This window comes from Capricornis sumatraensis, chromosome X, assembly GCF_032405125.1.
Source record: "Capricornis sumatraensis isolate serow.1 chromosome X, serow.2, whole genome shotgun sequence".
NCBI lineage: Eukaryota > Metazoa > Chordata > Mammalia > Artiodactyla > Bovidae > Capricornis > Capricornis sumatraensis.
The window spans coordinates 6,377,366-6,391,235 of record NC_091092.1 but is presented as its reverse complement, the minus strand read 5'-3'; positions in this window follow the sequence as shown (position 1 = coordinate 6,391,235).

Genomic DNA, 13,870 nt, shown 5'->3' with positions numbered 1-13,870 from the left:
CATTGAGTTGTATGAGCTCCTTGTATATTTTCAAAATTAACCCTTTGTCAGTTGTTTCATTTACTATTATATTCTCCCATTCTGAGAACTATCTTTTCAATTTGTTTATAGTTTCCTTTGCTATACAAAAGCTTTTAAGTTTAATCAGGTCCCACTTGTTTACTTTTGTTTATTTCCATTACTCTAGGAGGTGGGTCATATAAGATCTTGCTTTGATTTATTTGACAAGTACAGCAGGGAAGGGAAAAAGTGGAAAAAAGAAAAAAAAAATCCAAAAGAATCTACAGAACAATTCAAAACATAAGGATAGTAAATGTTTTTCTTGAATCACTGCTGTCAGAGTCCTTTCCCTCGCTGTGAGTCACAGTCCACCTCACCTCCCTAGGATGCCCTCCAACACTTTGCTGATCTCAGGACCTGCTGTGGGGGCAGCTCAGATTCTCTTCTGGTCCTACTTCTATGTGTTTTTGCCTCCATTGTCCACAGCTATCAGAACTAGTGTGTTTTCTTTTGTGGGAACTCTCAGTGACCTTTTGTATATTCCATAGACACAAAATCTGCCTAGTTGATCGTGTAGATATAATCTGCAGCTTGTCCAGCTGGTGGGAAGGTTTTGGGTCTTCTTCCTTAGCCACAATGCCCCTGGGTTTCAATTGTGGTTTTACTCCCACCTCTGCATGTGGGTCATCCACTGCAGTTTGCTCCTGAGGCTTCCCTGGAGGGCTTGGGTTTGCCCCTGTGAGGGCCAGGTGTAGAGGTGATACAGCTGCTTGGGTCACAGGGGTTCTGGCAACAGCAGGTACTCAGGGGAATTAGCAGCTAGGGCAGCAGGAAATATAGTGCTCTAGAAGGATATGACAAGTATTAGACAATACACTCCAGTATTCTTGCCTGGAGAACCCCACTCCCTGACGAGAATCCTGGCAGGCCATAGTCTACAGGGTCACAAAGAGACGGACACTACCAAAGTGACCCTGCATGCATAGACACAAGACATTTTTGCCTGTGGCAGCTCTGCCCCAGTGTGATTTGAGTGTGAAGGTGGTGCAGCTGTTTGGCTTTCGGGGACCCTGGAGGCACCAAGTGTGCAGGGACATGGACTGCCTTCACCACAGGAGTTATGGCCCTATCAGAGTCTTTTTTCAAACCTCTTGTAGCTGGTGATCAGAAGGCCTCTTTGGCCAGTCTTTCTCTGTAGCTCTGCCCATTCAGGCACTTAGAGGGCTCCCTTGCTTGGGGTCCCTCTCTGTTGTTTAGCATGACAGACAAAGAGAGGGTCTCCCCAGGCTGTGGTCCAACTCTGTAGATTGGCACATCAGGCATTTAAAGGGGCACCCTGGGTGAGGTCCTACTCTAGTTCAGCACATCAGTCACTTAAAGGAGTATCCTGGTTGGGGTCCTACTCTGTAGTTCAATGTGTCAGGCGTCTGATGAGCCAGTCTTTCTATCGTTCAGCTGCCATTGATGGTGTGTGGGGAGAGAGAGGCTATGGTGATGGTTCCACCCCCTACACGTGACTCAGCAGTATTGCCTTGCTTCCATGGCTGCCCAGCTTTCTTCCACAGGCATTTCCCATCACAGTCTCCTCCCTCACCTCCCCTTGATCCATCTCTCTGCAGTCAAGACCACCCCTCACCCTGGGATTGCACCACACTCCCCAAACCCCAGCTCCCAGCTCCTGCGCCTTCCAGCAGACCCTCATCCCTGTCCATGGTATGTATGGCTGTGGCAAGCGCTAGTTGATTCTTTTTCCATTTAGGCTGCCACAGATCATCTGTTTCACTTTCACCCTTAAATCTTTCTCCTCTGACTCAGACAATTGCCCCAATGTGGGGATCAGACCCCTGCTTCAGTTCCCCCACCTGCCAAGGGCATATCCAGTCCTACTAACACTCCTGTTTTTCCTCCTAATTCTTTTGTCATACCAAGTTCAATGTTGTTCTATATATTATTTTCTTCTGGTCAGGTACTCCTGTCCACTCTCAGCTGGTATTCTGCATGCACTTCTGTGTCTTAAGGTGTATTCCTGATCTTTCCATGGAAAGAGATGTACTCAACATCCACCTACTCCTCTGCCATCTTGTTCTCCTATATTCTCTCTTTTAGGTGAAGAAACTAAGGCACAAAAGAATTAAATAACTTGGCCAACATACATGGAAGCCCAGTTAGTTTATGAAGCCCAGGAAGTCTGAATCCAGAGTTCACATTCTTCACAAATTTACAGTATTCAGTATAGCATTATTAAGCACAGTCATCATGCAGTATATTGGCTCTCTAGACTTATTCATCTCCATAACTGAAAATTCACACCCTGACCAACATCTCCCAGTTTCTGCCATCTACTCATCCCTGGTGTCTTGCTGTTCACACTGTTTGATGAACCCAGGGTAGGCAAGGCACAAGCTAAGAGGCTAGAAGAAGACTCAAGGAGCCATAAGAACAGCAGACATTTTTATTCTATCCTGGCTGGCATGACAGCCATAAAACAGCTTCTCTCTTGGCTGACAAAGCAGCCATAGCAGCAGCCATAACATAACAACCTCATATAACATAACCATGATGCCACTTCAGTGTAGCCCCAATGCAGAGCAGCGAGAGCTTTCATGGTAAAGGTCATACAGGCATACTGCACTCAGCCCTCAGGGCTTTCCAAGGTGGAGCTTATATAACAAAAGTAGCCTGTGTCCAAGCGAGTACCTCATAACCCATATGCACAGTGCTAAAAATAATCTCAGTCATTACATAACCTTGCAAAATCATTGTTCACAAAATATGGGTCCAGAGGGCATGAGCGTGTGGGGCAAGACAGCCTGACTGGCACCATTTTGTTAATTTCCCCACACCTGGTAACGACTAGTCTATAAAGTTCACATTCTTAATTATTATACTATATCCCAATCTTCCTCTCAAACGTGCTCCATAGATGTTATCTGATAGTACATGCATATACAAATATACAACTTTTTTTGCATAAATGGCACAATACTAAATATATTGTACTATCACTTGATTTTATCATTACATAAAACAGCAGCAATCTTTCCATGTTAGTACTTTATTTTCTAAACAGTTATGATGTATGTTAAAGGAGTATTTTGGGCCTAGAAAAGAAAACAACAGTCTCAAAGGCCCTTGCTGAATCATCTAACTTCGGAGAAAGCAAAACAGAACTTTAGGTCCCACTCTGATGCTCCAGGCCAGTTGCATCTTTCTGGGACTTATCACCCCCTGTCCAGAAACCTTCCACCTCCTACCGCTGCCCAGAAGACTTATCACCCCCTGCCCAACTACAAATGCCATCTCAGCTAAAGAATACCCAAAACAACCTGCATGATTAATGTTTCCCTTACCACTTCCACAAACCTCCCTATAAACATGGAGCCTCCCTGATCTCTCTCCACGCTCAGCCTGGTCCTTAGGCAGACTGTCGCCCCTCCTTGCTTGAATAAAAATAACCTATTTCTGTTGAGGTCTTCTTTCCTCTTTCTGCCTCAGCCTGAACTATACCTTACATATGTCATGGTGTATTTGCATATTGTCTTCTTCCTTTGGAGCTGGTATAACAAAATACCATAAATTGAGTAGTTTATAAATAACAAAAAGTTATTTCTCACAGTTTTGGAGGCCATGTAGTCCAAGATCACAATGCACAGCAGATACATTTTTCTTGTAAGGACCTACTTCTGGCTAACAGATTGGTGTCTTTTTACTGTATACTCACATGGGGGGAAAGAGGCAAGCTAGCTCTCTGAGGTCTATTTATAAGGCCAGTAATCCCAATGATGAGGACTCTGCCCTCATGATCTTATCATCTCCTCAAAGCCCCTAATATCATCACGTTGGGGATTAGGATTTCAACATAAAACTTCTAAGGGACACAAGCTTTCAGACCTTTACATCTATATTTAAGCATTTCTTTGTTAACAAACATTTGGGTGGTTCTTACATTTTTGCTGTTACAGTCATTGTGGCAATGATCATCTTTACACATGTATCATTTGAGTGAATGTGTAAATATTTCTGTAGAATGGAAACTAAATAATAGAATTTCTTGGTCAAAGGGCTTGATGTTTGTACAAGTATTTGCTCAGGTAGGGCATCTCTTAGTAAACACTGGTTTTATAAGTTATATAAAATTTACATTACAGATCTTGATGCATGTGATTTCCATAACCCGAATCGGTTGAATGTTCTTTGCTTGCTTGTCTCTTCTATAACCCAAATGCCTAGTTTTATAAAAACTTTTTTTAATTTCTTTCACTTAGAAAGTGCTTTTCTTACAAATCCTGTAATATGCTTAGATAAGAATTTTATGAACATCTCATTTCCATTCTCCCTTCTTGAAACCAGCCTTAAAATGTCTATCAATTCATTTGTTTTATTGGTAAATTGCTCACCCTCAGTTGTTTATTTGGTTACAATAATTATTACAATAATTATTCTGCCTACATCTCTATAAACATCTACAGTATCGAGTTGCCTTTATGTCTGCTCACTCTCACCTTATCCTGCAAGCTAGTCATCACTCATTTCGGTAAGAGCAAAAAAAAAAAAAAATTATCTATTTGCTCAAGAAATAATGTTGATTGTGGAAGCCCATAGACAATATTCTGCCAGGGCTTTTCCCATAGAGTAGAGATGGATATATAGTTTTGGGCCCCAGTCCCTTTCATCTTTTCATCTTCCTGGAAGTCTATCCCAGCAATGCAGGGTAATATAGGTAGATAGCTTATTTCTCAATCACACAACCCTCTGGAACATTCTTTCCAGACTGTTCTCTTCATATTTCAGTTCTGCTTAAAGTAGTTTTCACTTCCTTACCTTTATCTTTGAAATTTAGTCAAACTCTTCTAATTGCTCTTTTAAGATTGAATTTAGCATGTTTGGGAGGTATTATTTAGTTGTGAGAAATTTATACATTTTCTAGAGAGCTAGAGGGAGGCTCTTACCTGAAAACACTTTGGCAATCTGGGAGTTTTCTTGACCTCTTTTGTGGAGAATCTCTCTATACTGAATAAATGAATTGCTTCCTTTTAACAAAAAAGAATATATATATATATATTATTTGAGTCTTTTGTACAAGCCTAATAGGAGAATGTTTTGCTTTCACTGTAATACTGGTATAGTTGAAGGAGAGCAGCCAAACCTATTTATAGAGGGTGATAATAAGAATGACTTCTTGTGGAGACTTGAGTATGTACAAATCTAGTAACTTTTCTGTTGTCCTATTTTATTTTTATTCAAAAAATTTCAGAGTCAGCTGAGATACTTAGTGTAATTGATGGCTAAGACTAGAAGATCTAAGCTGCTGATGAACACATTGAGCTCTCAGGGCATTCTAGGTTTTCTAATATCTGTCACAACCAGCATGAGGGCAATCAGATTAAACACTCAGGACACATTGATTTTATTAGGATGCAGATATAAAAATAAGTGTAACCCAGTCTTTTTTAGTCTTTATTAATAAGTACAGCCCTTCTCCTTTTACCCTAAGCACATTGGTCCAGGGAAAAGAATACTTTTTGTAACCTGTTTCTCATCATCAACAACAACAACAAAGATGTATTAAATGCTAATTTTTTCCCTGAGGAAAAAAGTGATAGATACAAAGTTGAATTATTTAACTACCTACCCTGAATTTCCCATCTAACATTACATCCTTACCCTTAAGGAATGTACTGGAAAAATGTATGCTAGTTTAGCTGAAACTTAGATCCCAAATTCTTATGATTGCCTACTTTTATAAAGTGAAATGTATTATACATATAAATATATATACATATATTATATGTATATAATGTATTCAAGGATCTATAGTTTTAAAGAAACTTTTTATTTTGGAATAATTTTAGATTTACAGACAACTTGTGAAGATAGTACAGAGTCTCCCTATATCACACACTCAGTTTCTCCTACTATAGCATTTTGCAGCACCTTGGTGCATTGGTCAAAACTCCTAACATTGATCCACTACCAAGAACTAGATGAAAGAATCAATTTTTTTTTCTAGCTTTAGTTTAAACAAGGATTAGGGCCTAACACTGCATCCCAAATCTTAGTATTCTAATTGAAGAAGTCTTTTGGGCCTAGAAAAGAAAACAACAGTCTCCAAGGCCCTTGCTGAATCATCTAACTTCGGAGAAAGCAAAACAGAACTTTAGGTCCCGCCCTGATGCTCCAGGCCAGTTGCATCTTTCTGGGACTTATCACCCCCTGTCCAGAAACCTTCCACCCCCTACAGCTGCCCAGAAGACTTATCACCCCCTGCCCAACTACAAATGCCATCTCAACTAAAGAATACCCAAAACATCCCACCTGATTAATGTTTCGCTTATCGTTTCCACAAACCTTCCTATAAATATAGAGCCTCCCTGATCTCTCTCCACTCTCAGCCTGGTCCTTAGGCCTACTGTCGCCCCTTCTTGCCTGAATAAAGGTAACATTTCTGTTGAGGTCGTCTTTCCTCTTTCTGCCTTGGCCTGAACTATACCTTACATTCTTGGTGCCAAAATCCAGAAGCGGCGAGGCACTCGTCTCACTCTCTCTCACTCTCCCTCCCTTTCATTGTTTTCCCTTTTCCCGGAGTCTGGGAGCTGGAACATCCTCCGAGTTCACTTTTCTGCCATAGCTCAAGTTCCCCTTGGGATGCCCAGTGCCTTTGTGAGCGGTGCAAGCCTTGTGCTAAGGCTTTATTGATGCTTTGCGTACCCCCAGGCCTCGGCTCTACCCCCTTTCCCTCTCTCTCTCTGTCTGATGACCTCCTCCTCCGGAATAAGGAACTCTTGCCATTCGTCTTCTCTACATGCAACACTCCACTCAAGCCAGCCACTAGATTAAGGTAAGATCTGGACGGTGTTCTAGAGGTGCCCTAGAACTCAGTTCTCTCCGGGTCCTGGGGACCCCCGGCCCAGGGCCACTCTGTAGGCTACAGTGGGGGATGCTCCACCTTGATACAGAGCTCTCTTCTCATAACTTCTATTGCGACTCCGAGTGATGACTCAAGCTCTCAATAGGAGCCTCTGCTTGCCTTTCAATTATGGGGTCTGGCCAATCTGTCCCAAAAGATTCCCCTCTGACCTGTGTTCTCAAAAATCTCAAACCACTCTCACTCACTGAACTCAAAGCTAACTCTTTAAAACAACTCTGTACACAGATTTGACCTCAATACCAATTAGACTATCAAGACCGCTGGCCTGAAGTCAGCACATTTGACTTTAACATTCTTCAAAATCTCACAGACTTCCTTAAACAGAATGGCAAGTGGTCGGAGGTCCCCTATGCCCAAGCCTTTTGGGCCCTTCGGAGCAGGCCCTCTCTGTGCAAGGCCTGCTCCACCAACAAGGTCCTTCTTTGCATCTTGCCTCTCAAGCAAAAGGGCTCTTCCTCAACTAAGCGCAGACTGGAGTTCGACCCCCTCCCTACCCGCCACCCCGCCAACCCTCTCCTTCCCCTTCATCCAATCTCCTACTGGCCTGGAAACCTCTCCTGACTCCCCCTTGACCCACTACTCCATCTCCCCGACTCCCCCTCCCCCCTTCATTCCCACCACCCACAGGGTCATGTACCCAACACGTTTCCCCTGAGAGAGGTGGCAGGACCAGAGGGCCCCACCCATGTCCATGTGCCATTTTCATTGTCAGATATGAGCCAGATAGAAGAAAAGTCAAGATCATTTTCTGAAAATCCTACCAGATACAGAAAAGAATTCCTGAGACTCTCCGCCGAGGCCTACAAACTCACGTGGAGTGATGTATATTATATCCTAAATAGCACTCTCATCCCTGATGAAAAAGACCATATCTGGCAAGTGGCAAAAGCCCATGCTGATCATTTACATAACCAAGACCTGGACAGCCCAGTTGCTGATGAGGCCGTGCCTCAGTTAGATCCCCACTGGACTTACCAGCCTGGTGACCCAGGTATCAGGAGACTCAATCATATGATTACCTGCATTCTAGAAGGAATGAAGAAAAATACTCAAATCCATGTCAATTATGATAGTCAGAGAAATCATCGAAGGGGCAGATGAATATCCAGCCATATTCTTGGCATGCCTCACAGAGGCAGTCCAGAAGTATACCAAACTTGATATCACCACCCCTGCTGGGTTACTCTATCTTCACATTCAATTCATCAGTCAGTCTGCCCCTGACATCAGACGCAAGCTTTGACAACTAGAAAAGGGCCTGAGACCCCCCAAAGAGACCTTCTAGAAGTAGCCTTCAAGGTGTTCAATAATAGGGAGGAAGAGGCTAAGAGAGAAAAAGAATGTGAGAGCAAAGCTAAATATGCTTTTTTGGCTACAGCAATTAAAGGAAGAAATCAGCCTAGCCCAAGTCATCCCAGAACGGGGCTTAAGACCCCCCCCCCCCCAACCTGGACCCTGCTTCCAATGCAACCAGTCAGGACACTGGGCAAAGGCATGGCCAAACCCATGGCCCCCCACAAAAGCATGCTGAACCTGTGGACAGTGGGGACACTGGAAGATGAACTGTCCCCAGGGACGCCCTGGCACCACTGGGGAGGTCCCCACTTCCCAGACCTGGAGAGTGGAATGTCCACAGGGATGCCCTGGTGCCTCTGGGGAAATCCCCTCTTCTCCCCAAAACCCCAGGCCAACCCTACAATAGTTGTTCCAGTGACAGGGCCCGGGTTCCAGCCTCCTGGCCCGTGTCCTGTACATGAGCTCAGAACTTAGGGTAGAAGAGGTAGTAACCAGAAAAAAGACCTCTTTTATAGTAGACACTGGAGCCACTTTCTCTCTCTTAACTTCCTACTCTGGCCCAATTCAAGACTCAGAACTCACAATCAAGGGGGTCTCTGGCGTTCCCCTAAGGCCAAAAATTGGCCCTCCATTACTTCGTCAATTTGGAAAATCGACCCTTATACACTCATTCTTCATAATGCCTCAGTGCCCAATGGCAGTCCTAGGGAGAGATTTGCTATCCAAGTTACGGGTCTTTATTACCATACTCTCCCTTGATACAGTCTCTATATTCCGCATGCAGATGGCACCTGGACCATCCCTATCCCTCACCCTTACCTTCCCTTGGATCTACCCACCTGAGACCCCCAAGTCTGGGACACTGATCACCCATCCATAGCCAAACATCATCCCCCAGTCCACATTACCCTAAAAGACCTCTCGACTATAATCACTCAACAACAGTACTCTCTCACCCCGGAGGCCCACAAGGGACTTAAGCCTATCATAGACAGGCTTCTTCAAGCCTCTATCCTAATTCCTACCCATTCACCACACAACACCCCTATTCTGGCAGTAAGGAAGGGACCAAACTCTTGGAGACTGGTCCAGAATCTGCAAAAAGTCAATGAGGCCATCACATCGACATTCCCAGTAGTCTCTAACCCTTATACCCTTCTGTCTACCATACCCCCGACTGCAACCCACTTCACGGCATTAGATCTCAAAGATGCTTTTTTCACCATCCTTCTCCACCCCCTCTCCCAACCCCTTTTTGCCTTCACCTAGCAAGACCCCAATACTCATGTTTCTCAACAACTAACATGCACAGTTCTCCCCCAGGGATTCAGAGACAGTCCCTACTTTTTTGGACAGGCTTTACAAAAGGACCTACAGACACTCCACTTAGCCCCAAGTCATCTCCTCCAATATGTAAATGACCTCTTTCTTTGTAGCCCAACCCTAAAACTCTGCCTCCAACATACTGCCAAACTCCTTGGGGCCCTGGGATCCTGGGGTTATCGGGTATCCCAATCTAAGGCCCAAATAGCCCAGACAAATGTCACCTACATGAGGCTCTCCATATCCCATCAACAAAGAACTATTCCCCCAGATAGAATCCAGGCCTTAATTAACTGTGCACTTCCAAAAACGGAAAGGGAGCTCCTGTCTATTCTGGGCCTCCTCAACTTTTTCCATATCTGGATCCTTAACTTCTCCCTCATTGCAAAGCTGCTCTGTGAAGCAACTAAATGATGTCTGGTTGAGCCACTCTTTAGTCCCTCCTCGCTGGCCAATCCTCTTCGCCAGCTCACCCAGAGCCTCCTCTGAGTGCCAACTCTCCACCTGCCAGATCACACCAGACCATTCTTTCTCTTTGCCCATTCCAACCAAGGACAGACCCTGGGACTTCTATGTCGGCGGGCCGGAGACACCTGGGCTCCCATAGCCTATCTATCAAAACAGCTTGACATGGTGACCAAGGGGTGGCCTCCCTGTATACAGGCCATGGCTGCTATCACAGCCCTCATACCCAAAGAAAATAAACTCTCCAGACACGCCCCTTTAACAGTCTGTTCTCCACACACCTTCCGAGACTTACTATCACATTGGGCTTTCTTCTCCCTTCCCCCTTCCAGGGTGCAAGTCTTACATGCCTTTCTCCTTGACCCTCAGCTCTCATTCTCCCCCTGCCCTCCCCTTAACTCCGCCAGCTTATTATCCACGTCCTCTACAACAGACTCCCTCCTACATAGCTGCAGCCTAACAGTAGATCTTACCCAAAACCCCTTCCAACATTTAACAGATCAGCCCATCCTAGACCCAGACACCCCACACTGGTTTGCTGATGGCAGCTCGAAAAATCTCCACCCTTTTCAGCAGGATATGCCATCATCCAGAGGGAAATTTGTCACAATCCGAGAAGGCAATGGCACCCCACTCCAGTACTCTTGCCTGGGAAATCCCATGGATGGAGGAGCCTGGTAGGCTGTAATCCATGGGGTCGAAGAGTCAGACACGACTGAGCGACTTCACTTTCACTTTTCACTTTCATGCATTGGAGAAGGAAATGGCAACCCACTCCAATATTCTTGCCTAGAGAATCCCAGGGATGGGGGAGCCTCATGGGCTGCCGTCTATGGGGTTGCACAGAGTCAGACATGACTGAGCGACTTCACTTTCACTTTGTCACAATCATGGAACCCAGAAAATTGAAGCTTCACCTCTGCCACCTCACACCACCTCCCAACAAGTAGAACTGATAGCTCTCACCAGAGCTGTGAAAGTGAAAGTGAAGTTGTGTCCGACTCATTGCAACCCCATGGACTGTAGCCACTAGACTCCTCCGTCCATGGGATTCTCCAGGCAAGAATACTGGAGTGGGTTGCCATTTCCTTCTCCAGGGGATCTTCCCAACCCAGGGATTGAACCCAGGTCTCCCGCATTGTAGACAGACACTTTACCGTCTGAGCCACCAGGGAATTCCCAAAGAGCTTTAACTCTGGCTAAAAATCTAAGGGTTAACATCCACACAGACTCCAAATGCCTATAACATACTTCACCCAAACATCCTAATATGGAGAGAAGGAGGTTTCCTAACCCAAAAGGGATCCCCCATTATTAATTCAGACCTGATCCACAAACTTCTAGAGGCAGCGCTCTTACCAAACAAAGCCGCCATCCTCCACTGTTGGGGACATGAAAAGGGAAGTCTTATATCAGCCTACAACAATTCTGCAGACCAGAAGGCAAAGGAGATAGCACTGTCCCATCCTTCCCTCCAGTCCCCTGTCATCTTAGCCCTGACTCCACCCAATCCTCCCACCACCAGAGCAATCCTCTCTTATCTACACTCACTTTTTCATCCCTCATCCAAGACACTCCAACAGTACCTCCATAACCACTTCCCCATATCCACTGCTGACCAACAATATTTAGATAACCTTACCCGCTCCTGTCAAACATGTCAATGTACTAACCCCAATTCCAACCTTAAACCGACATCCTTTCCAACCCATCAAATGTGAGGCAGCCTCCCAGCACAGGACTGGCAGATAGACTTTACTCATATGCCCCCGGTCCAGAGAGTCAGATGCCTCCTGGTCCTTGTGGACACCTTTTTGGGATGGGTAGAAGCATTTCCCACTACAAACAAAAGAGCCCATATCGTGGCCCAAACCCTCCTCACAGAAATTATCCCCAGGTTTGGGCTGCCTTCATCCTTACAGTCTGATAATGGCCCAGAATTTACATCCAAGGTCACCCAACAACTTGTCCAGTTCTTACAGATACACTGGAAATTTCACATTCCATACCGTCCCCAGTCCTCAGGAAAGGTAGGAAAGATGAATACAATAATCAAAGAAACCCTTACCAAACTAACCCTCGAAGTACATCTGGATTGGACTAAACTTTTACCAATTGTTCTCCTCAGAATACAGGCCTTGCCCAGAAAGCCCCTGGGGCTGAGCTCCTTTGAGGTGATATATGGAAGGCCCATGCTCCCTCCTGGCCTCCCCCCTGAACCTCCTCCATACCAAGCTTCCTACACTCCCCTCTGCTGGTGGAACTCCACAATGCCCTCTGGAAATACGTCAACCACAGCTTGCCTGCCCCTGACCCTCAAGCCTCCCTGCCCCCTTTACAAATTGGGGACATGGTCTATCTGTCTGATAATCCCCAGGGTGACCTAACCCCAAAGTGGCAGGGACCATTCAAAATCATCCTCCATACCTCAACTGCAGCAAAACTCGAGAAGGTCACCTCCTGGAACACCTCTCTCTCCTGAAACGGGTCACTTCTGATCCTGCACTGCCCTCCTTAACTGACCCCTATCAGGTCTCCCTCACAGGGCCCACCTCCCTAAAATTCACCTGGCGACAACCTCTGTCAGCCATTCAAGAAGACACTGAATGACCTGGACTCTCTTCAATCTACAACTGTTCCTGACCCAACTACTACAAGACCTCTGGACCAGCACCCCGACAGGAACCTCCCTCAAAGACCTGACTACACTGGTGTCGCAACTGTGGCTCCAGGGAACCTTCTACAGCCTTACTCCAAACGAAATTGATGTCTTTACTCTCATTCTCTACATCATTCTACAACCTAATGAACACTGTTCCTCCTCAGATTCAAACAACCACCAACTTGGGGCCTTTTCCCCCTCATCCTGACTGGCCTCTCCCTGTCTCTCTAATTATAATAGCACTCTTAATCTTAATCCTTGCTATAGGCCTAGTAACTGTCGCCCCTCAGGACTGGCCACCTATCCTTCGTCTTTCCTTCATCTTTCCATGGGTATTGCCTACGTTGCTAGCTGTGTTCTACTGCTAGGGTGCTATTTCCTCGGCACTGCTTAACTAACAGCCCATGACTCCTCTGTTCCTTATCCTTGGTGCACTTCCCAGCCTTCTGGCTACTCCCTGCCCCTGCTCTGACATTCATTCCTATGTACATTCCTCATGTTATCATACAGCTCCAAAACCATGCACCATGACCTCGGGGGTGGGAAGTCCAAATCCCTACTCACTGTCAAAGTACAAAAGAGGAAGTTTCGTGAGTACCTGCCATAAGCCAAATGGAAGAAACATATGTTTCTATCCCATTACCCGCTGGGGGTACTCAGATGGGGGCAGGGTACTAGATCAAAATTGGCAAAAGAAACAAGAACAAGTCATAAAGAATATAATTTCCCGATTACAGGTGACCCTTGAGCCTTATAAATGCCTAGACCTCCTTTCCCAATTATGGCCTCTCCTAAAACTTCCCTCTGGAAACCAACACCTTACCCGCCTTCTCAACTCCTCCTTCCAATTCTTCCAGTACACACAACACACATCCCAGTGTTGGATATGCATGTCACTGTCTCCCTCACTGCACATAGCAATTCCTTTACCTTCAACCTGGCTGTTACAGGGCAACTGTACCTCCCTTTCCCAACAAAAAACTACACAACTCATTGGGCCAGTCTCTGACAATCTCCTACTCTCAGCCTCTTCAAACCTAACCTGTATTAACTACTCTAGTCCCAACTACACTGGTCTTGCAAACTCTGCTCCCTTCTTTTGTTCCACTTGGGTTCTCTGGAACAGCACAATAATTGCACCAATCTGGGAATCTTCATTCTCTGTGGGACCTGTGCATATTTATATCTCCCCTTGG